The sequence below is a fragment of the Coturnix japonica genome, chromosome 2 (genome assembly GCF_054131305.1).
Source record: "Coturnix japonica strain WE chromosome 2, WE-NBRP24, whole genome shotgun sequence".
In the NCBI taxonomy this organism is placed as follows: domain Eukaryota; kingdom Metazoa; phylum Chordata; class Aves; order Galliformes; family Phasianidae; genus Coturnix; species Coturnix japonica.
The window spans coordinates 67,507,809-67,528,745 of NC_140664.1; the positions used below are offsets into that span (position 1 = coordinate 67,507,809).

Genomic DNA, 20,937 nt, shown 5'->3' on the forward strand with positions numbered 1-20,937 from the left:
AATGCAAATAGCATATGACAGAAGGCAAAGTCAAACACCAAAAGGAAACCGGAAAATACAAAGGCAACAAGTCAAAGCAAATGGCTATGACAAAAGACAAAGCAAAAAGGAAAAGGCGATAGGTAAAAGAAAAACGCAAAGACAAAAGGTAAGTGGCACAGTTAGTCCAAAAGGCAAAGGCAGAAGAAAATTGCAAATGGCAAAATGGCAAAGGAAAGGAAAAGGCAAATGGCATAGGAGAGAAGGCAAAGGCAAATGCCAAAAGGAAAACTGAAAACGCAAAGGAACGTGTCAAAGCAAATGGCTATGGCAAAAGACAGAACATAAGGACAAAGGTGAAAAAAAAAAGAAAGTGAAAAGAAAAGAAAAAGAGAAAGAAAAAAAAAAAAAGAAAAAGAGAAAAAAAAAAAGAAAAAGAAAAAGAGATGAAAAAGAAAAAAAAAAGAAGAAATAAAACAGAAAAAAATAGAAAAAGTCATAAGAAAGAAAAAAAAGAAATAAGAAAAGAAAAAAAAGAGAAAGTGTAAGAAAAAAAGAAAAAATAATATGTAAAAGAAAATAAAATAGAGAAAAAGAAAGAAAAGGAAAAAAAAGAAATAAATGAAAAAAAGTAAAAGAGAAAGAGTAAGAGGAAAAAAAGAAAAAAAACTGAAAAAAAGAAAGAACAAGAAAGAAAAAAATGAAAAAGAAAATGGAAAAATAAAAGAGAAGGAGAAAGAAAAAGTAATAAAAAAACTGAATGAAAAAAAGAAAGGAAGAAAATGAATTAAAAAAAAGAAAGGAAAAAAATGAGATAAAGTACGAAAAAAAGAAAAAGAAAATAGAAAGAAAAAAAAGTAAAAGAAAATTTAAAAGAGAAAGAAAAATGAAAAGAGAAATAGAAAAAGAAAAAAAGGAAAAAAAAAAGATAAGAAAAAGAGAAACTGAAAGAAAAAGAAGAAAAAAAAAGAAAGAGAAAGAGTAAGAAAAATAGAATGAGAAATTAAAATTAAAAGGCAAAAGGAAAGTGGCAAAGGAAAAAATACAAAGGAAAATGCCAAAAGCAAAATGCAAAGGCAAAGGGCAAAAGCAAATGGAATTTTGAAAAACAAACCTGAGGCTAAATCCAACGGAGAAAGAGGCAAAATGCAAAAGGCAAAGGCAAAAGGAAAATGGCAGAGGACAAAAGACAAAGGGAAAAGGGAAATGCAAAAGGCAAAATGAAAATGCTACTGCCATGTGTCAAGGAAAATGGCAAATGGCATATGACAGAAGGCAAAGTCAAACACCAAAAGGAAACCGGAAAATGCAAAGGCAACGGGACAAAGCAAATGGCTATGGCAAAAGACAAAGCATAAAGGAAAAGGTGAAAGGCAAAAGAAAAACACAAAGAAAAAAAGGTAAGTGGCAGAGTTAGTCCAAAAGGCAAAGGCAGAAGAAAATTGCAAATGGAAAAATGGCAAAGGAAAGGAAAAGTCAAATGGCATAGGAGAGAAGGCAAAGGCAAATGCCAAAAGGAAAACTGAAAACGCAAAGGCAACGTGTCAATGCAAATTGCTATGGCAAAAGACAGAACATAAGGACAAAGGTGAAAGAAAAAGAGAAAGAAAAAGATAAAAAGAAAGAAAAAGAGAAAGAAAAAAAGTATGAGAAAGAAAAAAAAGAAGAAAAAGAGAAGGAGGAAAATAAAGAAGATAATAAAGAAAAAGGAAAGAAATGAAACAGAAAAAAATGAAAAAGAAAAAGAAACAAAAAAAGAGAAAAAAAAAGAAACAGAAACTAAAAGAAAAAGAAAGAAAAGTGGAAAAAGAGAAAAAAAAGAAAAAAAGAAAAAACGAGAAAGAGAAAGAAAAAGACAATGAAAATTTTAAAAAAAGAAAAAAAGAGAAAGAGAAAGTTATAAAAAAGTGATAGAAAAAGAGAAGAAAAAGAAATAGAAAAAAAGAGAAAGAAAAGAAAAAAAAGAGGATTGAAAAAAGAGAGAAAGTAAAAAAAAAAAGAAAAAAAACCAAGTAAAACAGAAAGAAAAAAGAAAAGAGAAATAGAAAAAGAAAACAAAAACAAAAGAAATAAAAGAAAAGAAAAAGAAAGAGAAGAAAAACATTTTTAAAGAGAAAGAGGAAGAGGAAGAGGAAGAGGAAGAGGAAGAGGAAGAGGAAGAGAAAGAGAAAGAGAAAGAGAAAGAGAAAGAGAAAGAGAAAGAGAAAGAGAAAGAGAAAGAGAAAGAGAAAGAGAAAGAGAAAGAGAAAGAGAAAGAGAAAGAGAGAGAAAAAAAATTAAAAGGCAAAAGGAAAATGGCAGAGGAAAAAATACAAAGGAAAACGCCAAAAGCAAAATGCAAAATGCAAACACAAAGGGCAAAAGAAAATGGAATTGCGAAAAGCAAAAACCTGAGGGCAAACTCAACGGAGGAAATACAAAAGGCAAAAGGAAAATGGCAGAGGACAAAAGACAAAGGCAAAAGGGAAATGCAAAAGGCAAAATGAAAATGCTACTGCCAAATGTAAAGGAAAAAATGCAAATGGCATATGACAGAAGGCAAAGTCAAACACCAAAAGGAAACCTGAAAATGCAAAGGCAACGGGTCAAAGGAAATGGATATGGCAAAAGACAAAGCATAAAGGAAAAGGCGAAAGACAAAAGAAAAACACAAAGACAAAAGGTAAGTGGCAGAGTCCAAAAGGCACAGGCAAAAGCTAAGAGGCACAGTTAGTCCAAAAGGCAAAGGCAAAAGGCAAAATGAAAATGCTACTGCCAAATGTCAAGGAAATAGGCAAATGGCAAACGACAAAAAGCAAAGGAAAACACCAAAAGCAAAATGCAAAATGCAAAGGCAATGGGCAAAAGCAAATGGCAGTGTGGAAAGCCAAAACATAAGGGCAAAGTCAAAAGGAAAAAGAGAAGATGAATGGATATCAACCAACCTGAAAAAAGTAAAGTCAACCGTTCATTCCAAGTCAGGAGGAACCGTAAACCAAGGCAGAAGAAATAAAAGAGTAAGGAAATTGATCGGAGAAAACCAACATCAAGCCATGCATTAGAAACAACAGCGTCAAATGAGCAAAAAAGTAGACACTCACATGGCGAGAAGGTGATGACTGCTGAGACTGGAGGAGGCCAAAAGCTCAGCATCCGTGCCTGGGAGGAGGAAAGGGTAGCTACAGGGCATGCTGCTACTTCCACAAGAGATGCCACGTCAGGGTGGCCAGCCCAGAAGAATCTGCCAATCACCAAAACCAAACATCTCTCTGGAGGAAGGCAAAGCACCCGCAGTCATGCCAAGGAGGAGGTAAGGGTAGCTACCGGGCACGGATCTCTCCAGCCATCGGTGAAAAAGCTGCAAGAGCACTGCGAGGGAACAGGCATCCTTGCCCAGGAGGCGTGGACCCAACTGAGAAAATGAGAAAAAAAACAACTGCAAATGCATCAAGCAGAGCAGGAAAGCCAAAAGACGAGGCTGGAGCTGAAGAAGCCAGAAAGGAATAAACCAAACAGAACAACCAAGGGAAAGAGAACATCATGTAAGTGAAGGCAAAGTAAGAGAAAAGGCACGGGCAAGGGGACAAGGAAAGCAATGCCAGGCAAAGAAGAATGAGAAGGAAAGGAGAAACTCAAAGCAAAGAGAAAAAAAAAAAAAGAGTCTGGAAAGAAACAGAATGCTCTCAGCAAGGAGAAAGAGAAAGGAACGGGAATAACAAGCAGCAAACATGAAACAAAGACCATGGAAAGCAAAGCCAAAGGGGCACTACAGAAAAGAAAAGGGGAAAATACCAAACAAACAGGAAAAACAGAGCAAAGCAAAGGTCTAGAAATACAAACGTCAAGCAAATCACCTGAACACAAGACCATGGCAAAGCAAAGAGTCCAACTAAAAGAAACAGATAAAAACGCTCCACAGTGATGAGCCCTGTAAACAAAAGAACATTCAAAAGCTACACAAGGCAAAGATACAAAGGAAAAACCAAAGAGCAAAGCAAAACCAGGAAGGAGAAATGAAAGCTGAGGAACTAAAAAGCCAAGGAAAGGAAAGCAAAATGTCTTCAAACACTGAGAAACACAAAGGAATACCGCATAAAGAAAGATAAAAGAGCTCCAAGAATGGAAAAGAAAAAAAAAAAGGAATCCACATGCCCGGCACAATACACAAAACTCAAAAGAAATCCATGGCAACAAAGATGGAGCAGCAAAGCAAGACATGAAAAATAAAAAGGGCAAAAGGCAACAGCAGAAGGCAACAGCAGAAGTCAAAAGGCAAAACTAAATGGCATAGGATAGAGGGTAAAATGCAAAGGCAAAAGCAAAAGCAAACTGCCAAATGCAAAGGCAACAGGCAAATGCAACAGGCCAAAGCAAACGGCAGAGGGAAAAGACCAAACGCAACGACAAAGCTATAAGGCAAGGCAAAAGAAAAAGGCAACAGGCAAACGGAAGGTCAAAAGCCAAGGGCTGAGGCAAAAGGCAAAGGGAAAATACAAAACACAAGGGCAGAAGCACCCAGCAAGGCCAACGGGCAAAGGCAATAAGCCAAAGGCAAAGACAAATGTAAAAGGCATAAGGCAAAAGGAAATAAACAAAAGGAAAATGGTACATGGCATAAGACAAAAGGCAAAGGCAATAGGGAAATGAAAAAGGAAAAATGGAAGATTAAAGGAAAAAGGTAAACTGCATACAATAGAAGGCAACAGGAAACGTCAAAAGGAAAACTGAAAATGCAAAGGCAATGGGTAAAAGAAAATGGAAAGAGCAAAAGACAAAGCGTAATGTCAAAGGCAAAACGCAAAAGCAAACGGCAAAGTCAAAAGGTAAGTAGTGTAGGACAAAAGGCAAAGGCAAAAGGGAAATGCAAAAGGTAAAGTGAAAAGCTAGTGTCAAAGGTAAACGAAGAAGGCAAATGGCATAGGACAAAAAGGCAAAGGAAAACGCCAAAAGCAAACTGCAAAATGCAAAGGCAAAGGGCAAAAGCAAATGGCAGTGTGAAAATCAAAAACCTGAGGGCAAATTCAATGGAGGAACGGCAAAAGGCAAAAGGCAACGGCAAAAGGAAAGTGACATAGAAGAAAGGCAAAGGTAAAAGGGAAATGCAAAATGAAAATGCTACTGCCAAATGTAAAGGAAAAAGCAAATGGCATATGACAGAAGGCAAAGTCAAACACGAAAAGGAAACCCGAAAATGCAAAGTCAGCGGGTCAAAGCAAATGGCTATGGCAAAAGACAAAGCATAAAGGAAAAGGCGAAAGGCAAAAGAAAAAGGCAAAGACAAAAGGTAAGTAACAAAGTCCAGAAAGCAAAAGCAAAAGCTAAGTGGCACAGTTAGTCCAAAAGGCAAAGGCAAAAGGGAAATGCAAAAGGCAAAATGAAAATGCTACTGCCAAATGTCAAGGAAGAAGGCAAATGGCACAGGACAAAAGGCAAAAAAAAACGCCAAAAGCAAAATGCAAAATGGAAAGGCAATGGGCAAAAGCAAATGGCAGTGTGGAAAGCCAAAACATAAGGGCAAAGTCAAAAGGTAAAGGAAAGATGAATGGATATCATTGAACCTGAAAAAAGTGAAGTTAAGCATTCATTCCAAGTCAGGAGGAACCGTAAACCAAGGCAGAAGAAATAAAAGAGTAAGGAAATCGATCGGAGAAAACCAAAATCAAGCCATGCATTAGAAACAAAAGCGTCAAATGAGCAAAAAAGTAGACACTCACATGGCAAGAAGGAGATGACTGCTGAGTCTGGAGGAGGCCAAAAACTCAGCATCCGTGCCTGGGAGGAGGATAGGGCAGCTATAGGGCATGCTGCTACTTCCACCAGTGATGCCACGTCAGGGTGGCCAGCCCAGAAGAATCTGCTGATCACCAAAACCAAACATCTCTCTGGAGAAAGGCAAAGCACCCGCAGTCATGCCAAGGAGGAGGTAAGGGTAGCTACCGGGCACGGATCTCTCCAGCCATCGGTGAAAAAGCTGCAAGAGCACTGCGAGGGAACAGGCATCCTTGCCCAGGAGGCGTGGACCCAACTGAGAAAATGAGAAAAAAAAACAACTGCAAATGCATCAAGCAGAGCAGGAAAGCCAAAAGAGGAGGCTGGAGCTGAAGAAGCCAGAAAGGAATAAACCATCAGAACAAGCGAGGGCAAGAGAACATCAGGTAAGTGAAGGCAAAGTAAGAGGAAAGGCACGGGAAAGGGACAAGGAAAGCAAAGCCAGGCAAAGAAGAATGAGAAGGAAAGGAGAAACTCAAAGCAAAGAGAAAAAAAAAAAAAGGAGTCTGGAAAGAAACAGAATGCTCTCAGCAAGGGGAAAGAGAAAGGAACGGGAATAACAAGCAGCAAACATGGAACAAAGACCATGGAAAGCAAAGCCAAAGGGGCACTACAGAAAAGCAAAGAGGGGAATACCAAACAAACAGGGAAAACAGAGCAAAGCAAAGGTCTAGAAATACAAAAGTCAAGCAAATCACCTGAACACAAGATCATGGCAAAGCAAGGAGTCCAACTAAAAGCAAAAACCTGAGGGCAAATTCAACGAAGGAAAGGCAAAAGGCAAAAGGAAAAAGGAAAATGGCAAAAGGACAAAAGACAAGAGCAAAAGGGAAATGCAAAAGGCAAAATGAAAATGCTACTGCTAAATATAAAGGAAAAAGCTAAATGGCGTATGACTGAAGGCAAAGTCAAACACCAAAAGGAAACCCGAAAATGCAAAGGCAACGGTCAAAGCAAATGGCTATGGCAAAAGACAAAGCATAAAGGAAAAGGCGAAAGACAAAAGGTAAGTGGCAGAGTCCAAAAGGCAAAGGCAAAAGCTAAGTGGCACAGTTAGTAGGAAAGGCAAGGGCAAAAGGGAAATGCAAATAATGCTAAGGGGGGCCACTAAGATGGTCAGAGGGCTGGAGCACCTTTCCTATGAGGACAGGTTGAGGGAACTGGGCTTGTTCTGCTTGGAGAAGAGAAGGCTTCAGGGAGAGTTCATCATGGCCTTCTAATATTTGAAGGGAGTGTATAAACAGGAGCAGGAACAACTGTTTACGAGGGTGTATAGTGATAGGACAAGGGGGAATGGTTTTTAAGTGATACGGGGAGGTTTAGGTTGGATATTAGGTTGATGTTTTTCACACAGAGGTTTGTGATACACTGGAACAGGTTGCCCAGGGGGGTTGTGGATGCCCCACCCCTGGAGGCATTCCAGGCCAGGCTGGACGTGGCTCTGAGCAGCCTGGTCTGGTGGTTGGTGACCCTGCACGCTGTGGTCCTTTTCAACCCAGGCTATTCTATGAGTCTATGACTGTACGATTGTATCAGACCTCAGGGAAGTCACATGGAAGAGACAAGACTTTGAAATTAAGCTTGATTCGCTTTACCCCTCATACACCTGATCACTGCACCCCTTACTTGGCAAACGGTCTTTCTGCGGGGTGTAGATGAGGAAAGGGAAGGAGGAAAATAAAGCAGCTGCTTTGTCCTAGAGCTCTTGTTTCATTGGGGTCTGGCCATATTTTCTGCAAAACATCATACATGCATACAGTACTAATGGGGTCTAGTGGGGTCTAGTCTTTGGATTTGCATTATCAGCACAGAAAAATACAGCAGTTAAATTATGTAACTGTAGCAACAGTTGGTTTACCTTTTCCCTTTTCAGCAGTTTCCTACTGGCATCAGCTTTCATGGCAGATGTAATCTGTGGAACTATTGTTCTACCAATGGTGATGACATGGTCTCGAAGTTACTACCTTTGGGTGCTGCGGTCTTCTTTGGAATGCCAAATTCAGAATCCAAGTCAGAAATTACAATTTCAATCTTCTTGGCCTTGGGAGCCCTTTTAGGTTTAGGTGGTACATCTACTTTTGCTCTTAGAAGTTCAGAGATAACGAATATGTTACATTTACATATTGCTCAGAAATATCAAATTTTAATAGATTACAGTCACAGTCCAATTTTGTTGTATCTATAACCACAGAGTATGTTCAGAATAAGATTTCCTCACTGCATATTTTAAATCATCCTTATCGGTTACAGGCAAGATCAATCTCACAGATACACCTTTCTGATACTACAGCTAGGCTATGCGTGTACCATGTGCCTACAATACAAAGCCATATTCCTCTAAGGATCAGAACCTCTTATTTCTTTTCCCCTGCATAAATCTCAGTACCATTACTCTTAAGACTACTGCATTAAGTTTCTATTTACGACATAAAACCCCACACATATTCTGTAGAAATTGCTAATGGTAATCAGATCAGTGAAAACAAGCTCACCATCGTCAGTCTTCTGCGAGTAGGATGGGAATGAGAAAATGTTCCCAAAATCTTGATTTTTCTTCTCGAAACATTTTTCTACCTCCAGACACAAGAAGAAATTGCATTAATTGCATTAACTACATATTGAAATATGCATACATTATAGCATCCATAAGAGAATAAATTATTGTTTTCACACTGTAACACGTATCTAGCATTTCAACAGACAAATCCTTAATAAAATCACTATCCTGTCATGCACCGTAACCATCTTAAATTAACAGCACTACATTTTTATCAATAGTTCTGTATGCCTGTTGGTACAAGAATGAAAACAGAAATTTTTACTAAATACATTTAACAGATGACATTACTGACACTCTATCACAACTTGGTGAGCCATGTCTTCCCTGCCCAAGTCAGTTGCAATGATGAGATTATAATATACACTCTTATTCCTCCCCAGAAATGTATATATTTTATTTTACATCTTATGTGTAGATTAATAATTAATATTCTGTCAGTTTTCTTTAGAGGTTTCTGAATTAAAAAAATATCACAGAATCACAGAATTGTAGGGGTTGGAAGGGACCTCTAGAGATCATCGAGACCAACCCCCCTGCCAAAGCAGGCACCCTACACCATGTCACACAGGTAGGCGTCCAGGCGGGTCTTGAACATCTCCAGAGAAGGAGACTCCACCACCTCCCTGGGCAGCCTGTTCCAGTGCTCCGTCACCCTGACTGTAAAGAAGTTCTTCCACACATTCGTGCGGAACTTCCTATGCTGTACTTTCATCCCATTACCCCTAGTCCTATCCCCACGCACTACTGAAAATAGACCAGCCTCACCACTCTGGCTCCCACACCTCAGGTATTTATAAACCTGGATCAAGTCCCCTCTCAGCCTTCTTTTTTCAAGGCTAAACAGACCCAGTTCCCTAAGTCTCTCCTCGTAGGGGAGATGCTCCAGGCCCTTCACCATCTTAGTGGCCCTCTGCTGGACTCTTTCCAAGAGATCTCTGTCTTTTTTGTACTGGGGAGCCCAGAACTGGACACAATATTCCAGATGAGGCCTCACCAGGGCAGAGTAGAGGGGGAGGATCACCTCCTTCGACCTGCTGGACATGCTCTTTTTAATACACCCCAGTATGCCATTGGCTTTTTTGGCTACAAGGGCACACTGCTGGCTCATGGTCAATCTGTCGTCCACCAGGACGCCCAGGTCCCTCTCTGCAGAGCTCCTCTCCAGCAGGTCTTCCCACAGCCTGTACTGGAGTATGCAGTTATTACTACACAGGTGCAAGACTTTACACTTGCTTTTGTTAAACCTCATCCGGTTTCTTACTGCCCAGCTCTCCAGCCCGTCCAGGTCTCGCTGAATGGCAGCACAGCCTTCAGGCGTGTCAGCCAATCCTCCCAACTTCGTGTCATCAGCAAACTTGCTGAGGGTGGTCACTATCCCCTCATCAAGGTCACTGGTGAACATGTTGAACAAGACCGAACCCAGTACAGACCCCTGGGGGACGCCGCTAGTTACAGGCCTCCAGCCAGACACCGCACCGCCAACAACAACCCTCTGCACTCTGCCAGTCAGCCAATTCTCGACCCACTTCACCGTCCACTCATCTATCCCATACTTCCTCAGCTTTGTTACAAGGATGTCATGGGGGACAGTATCAAAAGCCTTACTGAAATCAAGGTAGACTACATCTACCGCCCTCCCCCTGTCCACCCAGCTAGTGGCATCTTCATAAAAGGCCACCAGGTTGGTCGAGCACAACCTCCCCTTGGTGAACCCATGCTGAGTACTCCTGATAACCTCCTTATCACCCAGTTGTCTGGAGATGGCATCCAGCACAAGCTGTTCCATCACCTTCCCTGGGACAGAGGTGAGGCTGACTGGCCTAAATATTTTAAATATTTTAAAAATAAATGTATTTAAAATATACACTGCTAAGTTACAATACTTACTCTAGAGATGGCTTTGTTTTGACTGGAGAAAAGTCATATTCATCCTATTCTAAATTGTCAGAGGGAACAAACTCCTCCTCTCTGTCATTTATACCTGGAGAAGTTTTTACTTTAAGCTCATCTAAGTCATTGTTATAGTTGGCATCATCATCGACATCGTCGTCTTCTTCTGAAAAGTCAAATGTGTACTTGGGCCTCTCAGCTGAAAGAAAAATGCATTTTTACACATTTCAGTATAGTTATATTACCACATAAATAAATGAAAGGGGAAGTTACTCAGCAGGGCCTGCCTCAGATTACAAAAGAACTTGAGAAAAAAAAGAAGTCTTATTTGAACCTAGAAGAATGGAGGCGCATAATTTAAACTGCTAGCAAACATCAGAAGTTGTGCAACCAGCGGGAACAGGGAGGTGATCCACCTGTACTCAGCTCTGGCCAGGCCGCACCTTGAACATCATGTTCAGTTTTGGGTCTTTCACTACATGAAAGAATCCACGCCCTGAAGCATGCCCAGAGAAGGACAACAAAGCTCTAAGGAGACTGGGGCATGTTATGGCTGGGAGAACTGGGATCGTATGCTGTAAGTAATACAGAATTGTTTTGAAGTCTTTCTACACATCTCTTTAAGGAAGAAAATAAGATGAAATACTTATTGTGGTATATTTCCCATCTCATAATGTGTTAAGAATACAATTAATGCAAAATTAGTTCTCATTCAAGCTTAATGATGACTGTGTAAAGATATCTCACCAGGCTCCTCCTTCTCTTTCTTTACTTTAGGGATATTAGCTGCTGAGGCTGCTGTATTCACTGAGTCATCCCCACCACCCTCAGCTTGCACACCACCAAATTCTTCACCAAATTCCATTTTTATTGCTACAGTATCAGCATCACCCTAAAAATACTAACAAGTTGGTCAAAATAAAATTATACCTTTATATTTCAACAATAAACTGCAATACAATTCTTAGAAAAGAATAAATTCAAGTAGACTATAATATTAACAATTTTATTAGTATTGGAAGGGAAGAAAAAAAAAAAGCAACAAAATAACTCCAGCAATAAGTAGTCATAATAGGCTTTCAAATATAAAATAAGTCCAGCATTAATTTCTTTACACATTGAGTTAGCAAAACATCATACCTACATACAGTACTAATGGGGTCTAGTCTTTCGATTTGCATTAGGATTGTATCAGACCTCAGGGAAGTAACATGGAAGAGACAAGCCTCTGAAATTAAGCTTGATTCGCTTTGCCCCTCATAAACCCGATCACTGCATCCCTTACTTGGCAAATGGTCTTTCTGTGGGGTGTAGATGAGGAAAGGGAAGGAGGAAAATAAAGAAGCTGCTTTGTCCTAGAGCTTTTGTTTCACTGGGGTCTGGCCCTATTTTCTGAAACTAAAAGACAATGTGTGAAAGGAGGACGGGAAAGGTGCAAGGAGGTTTTGGTTTTGGTGCTGACTCCAGCCTGGTGCTTGCTGCTGGGAAAGGCACACTTGGCTCCAAGGAAGGATGCATGGGTGGAAAGCCAGAGGCCAGGGGTCAGGGATCCCCAGCAATAGAGGGCAACAGCCCAACCAAGAGCTGGGGTGATTTGCTTTCAAACTGCATTCAGTGAAGTCCTGTCCCATTGGATCTGACATATGTCTCCCTATTCCCTTCCAGTCTGTGCAGAGGTGGCATGAAACAGAGGGCATTGCTTTCTGCCAGACTGCAGGAGCAGAAGCATTTCAGGTGCCTAAATGGTTTGCTTTCCACATTGTGGTTGAATGGGGTACATATAGAAGGAGGACTTCCATTCTTGGGGTGGATATGCATATGGGAGGCTGTACAGGGAAGGCTCCATCCTGGCCAGTTCATCCAGCAGCTGTATCCAACTGGCAGAAGGCCCACTCAGTGAGGCCAGCAATGGTCCAAGGGCCTCAAACCCCAGCCCATGAGGCCGGCACTGGCCCTGGGCCATAAAGCCACAGTAAGGGAAGCCAACATCAGCTCTGGAGACTAAAGCCATAGTCAGAGAGGTGAGCACCAGCCTCGGGGCATACAGATGTGCACCCCTATTCCTTCCCACTATCTCCCCTGGGACTCCATTGAGCACTGTGAGGCCACATTAGTCTTGACCGGTTTTTAATGAAAATTACAAAACCATGACAGCAGCACAAGAGTCACCTTCACTTCCCTGTTGTTTGACTTCAGATCACCCCATGGGCAGACCCTGGCGTTGGTTTCATAAAATTCAGATCTAGGAGGCGTATACTTCCATTATGATGAAAGCGCAGAAGTCATGCGAGCATTGCTGAGGTCACCATGGTTGGCACGGTGGGAGGAGCACGTGTCCCACAGGTGGTGAGCAGAGCTGGTGCTCTGGCGAGCGTGCTGCATGCGGAGACTGAGCTCTGTGCATTTCGTGGAACAGATCACCCTGGCAAAGCCTGTCCGAAGGACTGCTGTGCTGTGTTGGTGAGCTGAGCGCAGCTTAGGCTGAACAGGCCCAACAGGTGAGCTGGGTTTGGTGCTGGCTGGCTGCTCAGAGTAGAGTTCAGAATTCACATTTGGGGCTATGGTTAAGGGCAAACATTTGTACATAAGAATAAGGGCGGCCCATTTTTGATTAGGGATAAGGCTATATCTGCTGTGTTAAAACGCCTAAGAACTAGAAATTTTTAGGGATAAAGATTACCCTTTTGACTCAGGGAAAAGAACTGCAGGCTATAAATTAGGGTAAGTTATAACGAGATAAAATTTAAAGATTAAGAGAAATGAAAAAAACAGCATAAGAAAAAAACCAAAAAACCCATTCAATAACAACTGAAACAAACAAAGAAAACAAATCAAAACAAGGATAAGGAAAAGAATGCATTCCCATGGTGATGCAGAGATGACAACAGAGCCAGAAAAAGGCTATGATATCACCAGCAACACAAGGGAAGAGGAATAGGTAGCTACAGGGCATGCTGCTACCTCCACCAGAGATGCAACAAGAGTATAGCCATCCTAGAGAAAAGACCATATCTGCCAATAGCCAAAAAACAACTCTCAGGAGGAACGCAGAGCACGTGCTTCAAAATAAGGAGAAGGTAAGGATACTTACTGGGAAATGAATCTGAGATGCGATAAGAAGAAAAGAAAAAGTCAGAAAGTTAATAGACTGGCAGGAGAGGCACACAGGCAGGAAACACAAAGTGGCAGGACACAAGCACTGGCAGGAGACACGAACTGACCGGAGGCAAACACTGGCAGGTAACACACATGAACATAAATAAAGAAAAAGAAAAAAAAAACAGAACAAAAAAACCCACTAAGCAACAACACTACGAAAAATCAATGAGGAAAAACACTGAGGAAATGTATGAAGGGAAAGCACTAGGGAAAAGTAGTATCAAAGACAGAATGCAGAAATGCAAACAGAGTCTCGAGGACCCAAAAAGCAATACATCCATGCCAGGGAGGAAGAATGGGTAGCTACAGGGCATGCTGCTGCCTCAACCAGAGATGCTACATCAGGGTGACAAGCCCAGATTGGGTCTCCGGATGACATTTAGAACAAAGCATATCTTTGTAGGAATGCAAAGCATCTGCAGTCATGCCAAGGAAGAGGTAAGGGTAGCTACCAGGCATGGATTTAAGCAGCCATGAGAGTAAACAGAGAAGTATTAAAAGACAGAAAGAAAAAAAAACACTGGCAAAAGACACACACATGAGAAGGACACACACACTGGAAGGAGACACACATTGGCAGGACACACAAAGAGGAAAAGAAAGAAAAACAATATTAAAAAGTCAATTAGGAAAAAAAATAAAGGAAAATCCACTAAACAAAAACACTAAGCAAGAACACTATCAGAAATACTAAGAAAAAACAAAAAAGAAAAACACGAAGCATAAACACTAAGCAAAAACAAAAAGCAAACACAAGAATGAAAAAAATAAGCAAAAACACGAATAATAACAATAAGAAAAAGCACTAAGGAAAAAACTAATCAAAAGCACAAATCAAAAGCACTAAAACATGCTAACCAAAAACGCTAAGCAAGAACGCTAAGCAAAAACGCCAAGCAAAAACACTAAGAAAAATCAATAATCAAAAATACCAAGCAAAAACAAAGGCAACGGGTAAAAGCAAATGAAGGAGCAAAAGAAAAAGCGTAATGGCAAAAGTAAAGGCAAAACGCAACAACAAAAGGAAAAGTCAAAAGGTAAGTGGCGTAGGACAAAACACAAGGCAAAAGGGAAATGCAAAATGTAAAGTGAAAAAGCTAATGCCAAAGGTAAACAAGGAAGGCAAATGGCACAGGACAAAAGGCAAAGTCAAATGCCAAAAGCAAAATGCAAACGCAAAGGCCAAAAGCAAATGGCAGTGCGAAAAGCAAAAACCTGAGGGCAAATTCAACAGAGGTAAGACAAAAGGCAAAAGGCAAAGGTAAAAGGTAAGTGACATAGAAGAAACTGCAAAGATAAAAGGGAAATGCAAAAGGCAAAATGAAAATGCTACTGCCAAGTGTCAAGGAAAAAGGCAAATGGCATAGGAATACCGCATAGGGAAGGATAAAAAAGAGCTCCAAGAATGGAAAAGGAAAAAAAAAAAAAGAATCCACATGCCCGGCACTAGACACAAAACTCAAAAGAAATCCATGGCAACAAAGATGGAGCAGCAAAGCAAGACATGAAAAATAAAAAGGGCAAAAGGCAACGGCAAAATTAAATGGCATAGGACAGAAGGCAAAAGGCAATGGCAAAAACACAAGTAAACTGCCAAATGCAAAGGCAACAGGAAAATGCAACAGGCCAAAGCAAATGGCAGAGGGAAAAGACCAAACACAACGACAAAGCTATAAGGCAAGGGCAAAAGAAAAAGACAATGGGCAAACGGAAGGTCAAAAGCCAAGGGCTGAAGCAAAAGGCAGAGGGAAAATACAAAACACAAGGGCAGAAGCACCCAGCAAGGCCAACAGGCAAAGGCATTATGCTAAAGGCAAAGACAAATATAAAATGCAAAAGGCAATAAACAAAAGGAAAATGGTACGTGGCTTAGGACAAAAGGCCATAGCAACAGGGAAATGAAAACGGAAAAATGAAAGAGCAAAGGAAAAGGCAAATTGCATACGACAGAAGGCAATGGCTAACGCCAAAAGGAAAACTGAAAATGCAAAGGCAAATGGTAAAAACAAATGAAAGAAGCAAAAGAAAAAGCGTAATGGCAAAGGCAAAAAGCAAAGGAAAACGGCGAAGTCAAAAGGAAGTGGCGTAAGACAAAAGGCAAGGCAAAAGGGAAATGCAAAAAGGTAAAGTGAAAAAGCTAATGCCAAAGGTAAACAAAGAAGGCAAATGGCACAGGACAAAAGGCAAAGGAAAACGCCAAAAGCAAACTGCAAAGGCAAAGGCCAAAAGCAAATGGTAGTGCGAAAAGCAATAACCTGAGAGCAAATTCAATGGAGGAAAGGCAAAAGGCAAAAGGCAAAGGCAAAAGGAAAATGGCAGAGGACAAAAGACAAAGGCAAAAGGGAAATGCAAAATGAAAATGAAAATGCTACTGTCAAATGTAAATGAAAAAAGTGCAAATAGCATATGACAGAAGGCAAAGTCAAACACCAAAAGGAAACCTGAAAATGCAAAGGCAACAGGTCAAAGCAAATGGCTATGGCAAAAGACAAAGCATAAAGGAAAAGGCGAAAGGCAAAAGAAAAACGCAAAGACAAAAAGGGAAGTGGCAGAGTCAGTCCAAAACGCAAAGAAAAAAGGGAATTGCAAATGGCAAAATGGCAAAGGAAAGGAAAAGGCAAATGGCATAGGAGAGAAGGCAAAGGCAAATGCCAAAAGGAAAACTGAAAACGCAAAGGTACGTGTCAGAGCAAATGGCTATGGCAAAAGACAGAACATAAGGACAAAGGTGAAAGAGAAAGAGAAAGACAAAGACAAAGAAATAGAGAAAGAAAAAAAAAAGAAAAAGAGAAAGAAAAAAAGAATGAGAAAGAAAAAAAAAGAAAAAGAAAGAAAAAGAGAAAGATAAAGAAAAAAAGAAGATAAAGAAAAAGAAAAAAAGGAAAAGAGAAAGAAAAAGAAAAAACTGAAAAAGAAAAATATAAACAAAAAAAAGAGAAAAAGAAGAAACAGAAAAACTATAAGAGAAAAAGAAAGAAAAAAAAGAAAATGAAAAAAAAAGAAAGAGAAAGAAAAAGTTATAAAAAAGTGAAGAAAAAAAGAGAATAAAAATAAAAAAAAAGAGGACGAAAAAAAAGAAAGGGGAAGTAAAAAAAAGAAAAGAAAAACGAAAAAAAAAAAGTAAAAAAAAGAAAAGAAAAACGAAAAAAAAGAAGTAAAACAGAAAGAAAAAGGAAAAGAGAAATAGAAACAGAAAACAAAAAAAAGAAAAAAAAGAAAAGATAAAAAGACAAGGAGAAAGAAAAATTAAAAAAAAAGAGAAAGTAAGAGAAAGAGAATGAGAAAGAAAAATTAAAAGGCAAAAGGAAAATGGCAGAGAAAAAAAAAAAAAGGAAAAGGCCAAAAGCAAAATGCAAAATGCAAAGACAAAGTGTAAAAGGAAATCAAATTGCAAAAAGCAAAAACGGGAGGGCAAATTCAACGAAGGAAATACAAAAGGTAAAAAGGAAAATGGCAGAGGACAAGAGACAAAGGCAAAAAGGAAATGCAAAAGGCAAAATGAAAATGCTACTGCCAAATGTAAACGAAGAAATACAAATGGCATATAACAGAAGGCAAAGTCAACACCAAAAAGAAACCAAAAAATTGCAAAGGCAACGAGTCAAAGCAAATGGCTATGGCAAAAGACACAGCATAAAGGAAAATGCAAAAGGCAAAAGAAAAACACAAAGACAAAAGGTAAGTGGCAGAGTCCAAATGCAAAGGCAAAATACAATTGCAAACATCAAAATGGCATAGGAAAGAAAAAGGCAAAGGGCATTGGAGAGAAGGCAAATGCCAAAAGTAAAACTGAAAATGCAAGGGCAACGTGTCAGTGCAAATGGCTAAGGCAAAAGACAGTACAAAAGGACAAAGGCAAAAGAGAAAGAAAAAAAAGAAAAAAAAAAAAGAAAAAGAGAAAAAATAGAAAAAAAAAACGAAAAAGAAAAGGAGATAAAAAATAGAATAAAAAAGAAAAAAAAAAGAAAAAAAGAGAAAGAGAAAAAATGAAAAAGAAAAGTAAAAGAAAAAAAGAGTAAGAGGGAGAAAAAGAGACAAAATAAAGGAAAAAAGGAAAGAAAGAGAAAAAATGAAAAAGAAAAAAAGAAAAAGGAAGAGTAAGAAAAAGAGAAAAAAAAGAGAAAGAAAAAAAAAGAAAGAAAAAAATAAAGAAAAGGAAAAAAAGAGAAGAAAAAATTAAAATTAAAAGTAAAATAAAAAGACCACGGCAAAAGGAAAATGGCAGAGGAAAAAATACAAAGAAAAACGCCAAAAGCAAAATGCAAAATGCAAAGACAAAGGGCAAACCAAATGGAATTGCGAAAAGCAAAAACCTGAGGGCAAACTCAACTGAAGAAAAGCAAAAGGAAAAAGACAAAGGCAAAATGAAAGTGACATAGAAGAAAGGAAAAGGCAAAAGGGAAATGCAAAAGGCAAATGAAAATGCTACTTCCAAATGTAAAGGAAAAAGCAAATGGCATATGACAGAAGGCAAAGTCAAACACCAAAAGGAAACATGAAAATGCAAAGGCAACGGGTCAGAGCAAATGGCTATGGCAAAAAACAAAGCATAAAGGAAAAGGCGAAAGGGAAAAGAAAAACGCAAAGACAAAAGGTAAGTGGCAGAGTCCAAAAGGCAAAGGCAAAAGGGAAATGCAAAAGGCAAAATGAAAATGCTACTGCCAAATGTAAAGGAATAAGGCAAATGGTACAGGACAAAAGGCAAAGGAAAACACCAAAAGCAAAATGCAAAGGCAACAGGCAAAAGCAAATGGCAGTGTGAAAAGCCAAAACATAAGGGCAAAGTAAAAAGGAAAAAGAGAAGATGAATGGTTATCACTGAACCTGAAAAAAAGTGAAGTCAACTGTTCATTCCAAGTCAGGAGGAACCGTAAACCAAGGCAGAAGAAATAAAAGAATAAGGAAATGGATCAGAGAAAACCAACATCAAGCCATGCATTAGAAACAACGGCGTCAAATGAACGGAAAAGTAGACACTCACATGGCGAGAAGGAGATGACTGCTGAGTCTGGAGGAGGCCAAAAACTCAGCATCCAGGCCTGGGAGGAGGAAAGGGTAGGTACAGGGCATGCTGCTACTTCCACAAGTGATGCCACGTCAGGGTGGCCAGCCCAGAAGAATCTGCCAATCACCAAAACCAAACATCTCTCTGGAGGAAGGCAAAGCACCCGCAGTCATGCCAAGGAGGAGGTAAGGGTAGCTACCGGGCACAGATCTTGCCAGCCATCGGTGAAAATGCTGCAAGTCCACCACGAGGGAACAGGCATCCTTGCCCAGGAGGCATGGACAGACCTGGGAAAATGAGAAAAAAAACAACCGCAAATGCATCAAGCAGAGCAGGAAAGCCAAAAGAGGAGGCTGAAGCTGAAGAAGCCAGAAATGAATAAACCAAACAGAACAAGCAAGGGGAAAAAAACATCAGGCAAGTGAAGGCAAAGTACAAGGAAAAGCATGGGCAAGGGGACAAGGAAAGCAAAGCCAGGCAAAGAAGAATGAGAAGGAACGGAGAAACTCAAACCAAAGAGAAAAAAAAGAGTCTGGAAAGAAACAGAATGCTCTCAGCAAGGAGAAAGAGAATGCAAAGAAAGGAACGGGAATAACAAATACGCAACGAATATGAAACAAAGGCCATAGAAAGCAAAGCCAAAGATGCACGACAGAAATGCAAAGGGGGAAATACCAAACAAACAGGGAAAACAGAGCAAAGCAAAGGTCTAGAAATACAAACGTCAAGCAAATCACCAGAACACAAGATCATGGCAAAGCAAAGAGTCTAACTAAAAGAAACAGATAAAAACGCTCCACAATGATGAGCCCTGGAAACAAAGAAAGAACATTCAAAGGCTACACAAGGCAAAGTTACGAAGGAAAAACCAAAGAGCAAAGCAAAACCAGGAAGGAGAAATGAAAGCTGAGGAACTAAAAAGCCAAGGAACGGAAAGCAAAATGGCTTCAAACACTGAGAAACACAAAGGAATACCGCATAGTGAAGGATAAAATAGCTCCAAGAATGGAAAAGGAAAAAAAAAAAAAAAAGAATCCACATGCCCGGCACTAGACACAAAACTCAAAAGAAATCCATGGCAACAAAGATGGAGCAGCAAAGCAAGACATGAAAAATAAAAAGGGCAAAAGGCAACAGCAAAAGGCAACGGCAAAATTAAATGGCATAGGATAGAAGGTAAAATGCAAAGGCAAAAGCAAAAGCAAACTGCCAAATGCAAAGGCAACAGGCAAATGCAACAGGCCAAAGCAAACGGCAGAGGGAAAAGACCAAACACAACGACAAAGGTATAAGGCAAGGGCAAAAGAAAAAGGCAACGGGCAAACGGAAGGTCAAAAGCCAACGGTTGAGGCAAAAGGCAAAAGGAAAATACGAAACACAAGGGCAGAAGCACCCAGCAAGGCCAACGGGCAAAGGCAATACGCCAAAGGCAAAGACAGATGTAAAAGGCAAAAGGCGAAAGGCAAAAGGCAATAAACAAAAGGAAAACTGGTACATGGCATAAGACAGAAGGCCAAGGCAATAGGGAAATGAAAAAGGAAAAATGAAAGAGCAAAGGAAAAAGGTAAACTGCATAAGATAGAAGGCAACAGGAAACGTCAAAAGGAAAACTGAAAATGCAAAGGCAACGGGTAAAAGAAAATGGAAAGAGCAAAAGACAAAGCGTAATGTCAAAGGCAAAACGCAAAAGCAAACGACAAAGTCAAAAGGTAATTAGCGTAGGACAAAAGGCAAAGGCAAAAGGGAAATGCAAAAGGCAAAATGAAAATGCTACTGCCAAATGTCAAGGAAAAAGCAAATGGCATATGACAGAAGGCAAAGTCAAACACGAAAAGGAAACCTGAAAATGCAAAGTCAACGGGTCAAAGCAAATGGCTATGGCAAAAGACAAAGCATAAAGGAAAAGGCGAAAGGCAAAAGAAAAACGCAAAGACAAAAGGTAAGTGGCAGAGTCCAAAAAGCAAAGGCAAAAGCTATATGGCCTAATTAGTCCAAAAGGCAAAGACAAAAGGGAACTGCAAATGGCAAAATGGCAAAGCAAAGGAAAAGGCAAATGGCATAAGAAAAATGGCAAATGCCAAAAGGAAAACTGAAAACGCAAAGGCAACGTCTCAATGCAAATGGCTATGGCAAAAGACAGAACATAAGAACAAAGGCAAAAGAAAATGAAAAGGAGAAAGAAAAGAAAAACAAAAAGTGAAAGAGAAAGGGAAAGAAAAAAAGAAAGAAAATAAAGAGAAAGTGTAAAATAAACATAATGAAAATGAAAAATAAAAAATAAAAGAAAAAGAGAAAGAAAAAAGAAAATGAAAAAGAGAAATAAAAAGGCAAAAGGATAATGGTAGAAGAAGAAAAAAAAACAACACCAAAAGGAAAATGCAAAATGCAAAGGCAAAGGGCAAATAGAAATGGCAGTGTGAAAAGCAAAAACCTGCGGGCAAATTCAACAGAGGAAATGAAAAAGGCAAAAGTCAAAGGCAAATGCAAAAGGAAAATGGCAGAGAACAAAACTCAAAGGCAAAATGGAAATGCAAAAGGCAAAATGAAAATGCTACTGCCAAATATAAAGGAAAAAGGTAAATGGCATATGACAAAA

The 20,937-nt window shown here is 39.6% G+C and overlaps 1 pseudogene; it reads left to right on the forward strand.

The window, feature by feature from the left end:
• Window position 1: 1 nt before the first annotated feature.
• Window positions 2–19,845, forward strand: LOC146761894 (uncharacterized; annotated as a pseudogene).
• The last annotated feature ends 1,092 nt before the right edge of the window (window positions 19,846–20,937 follow it).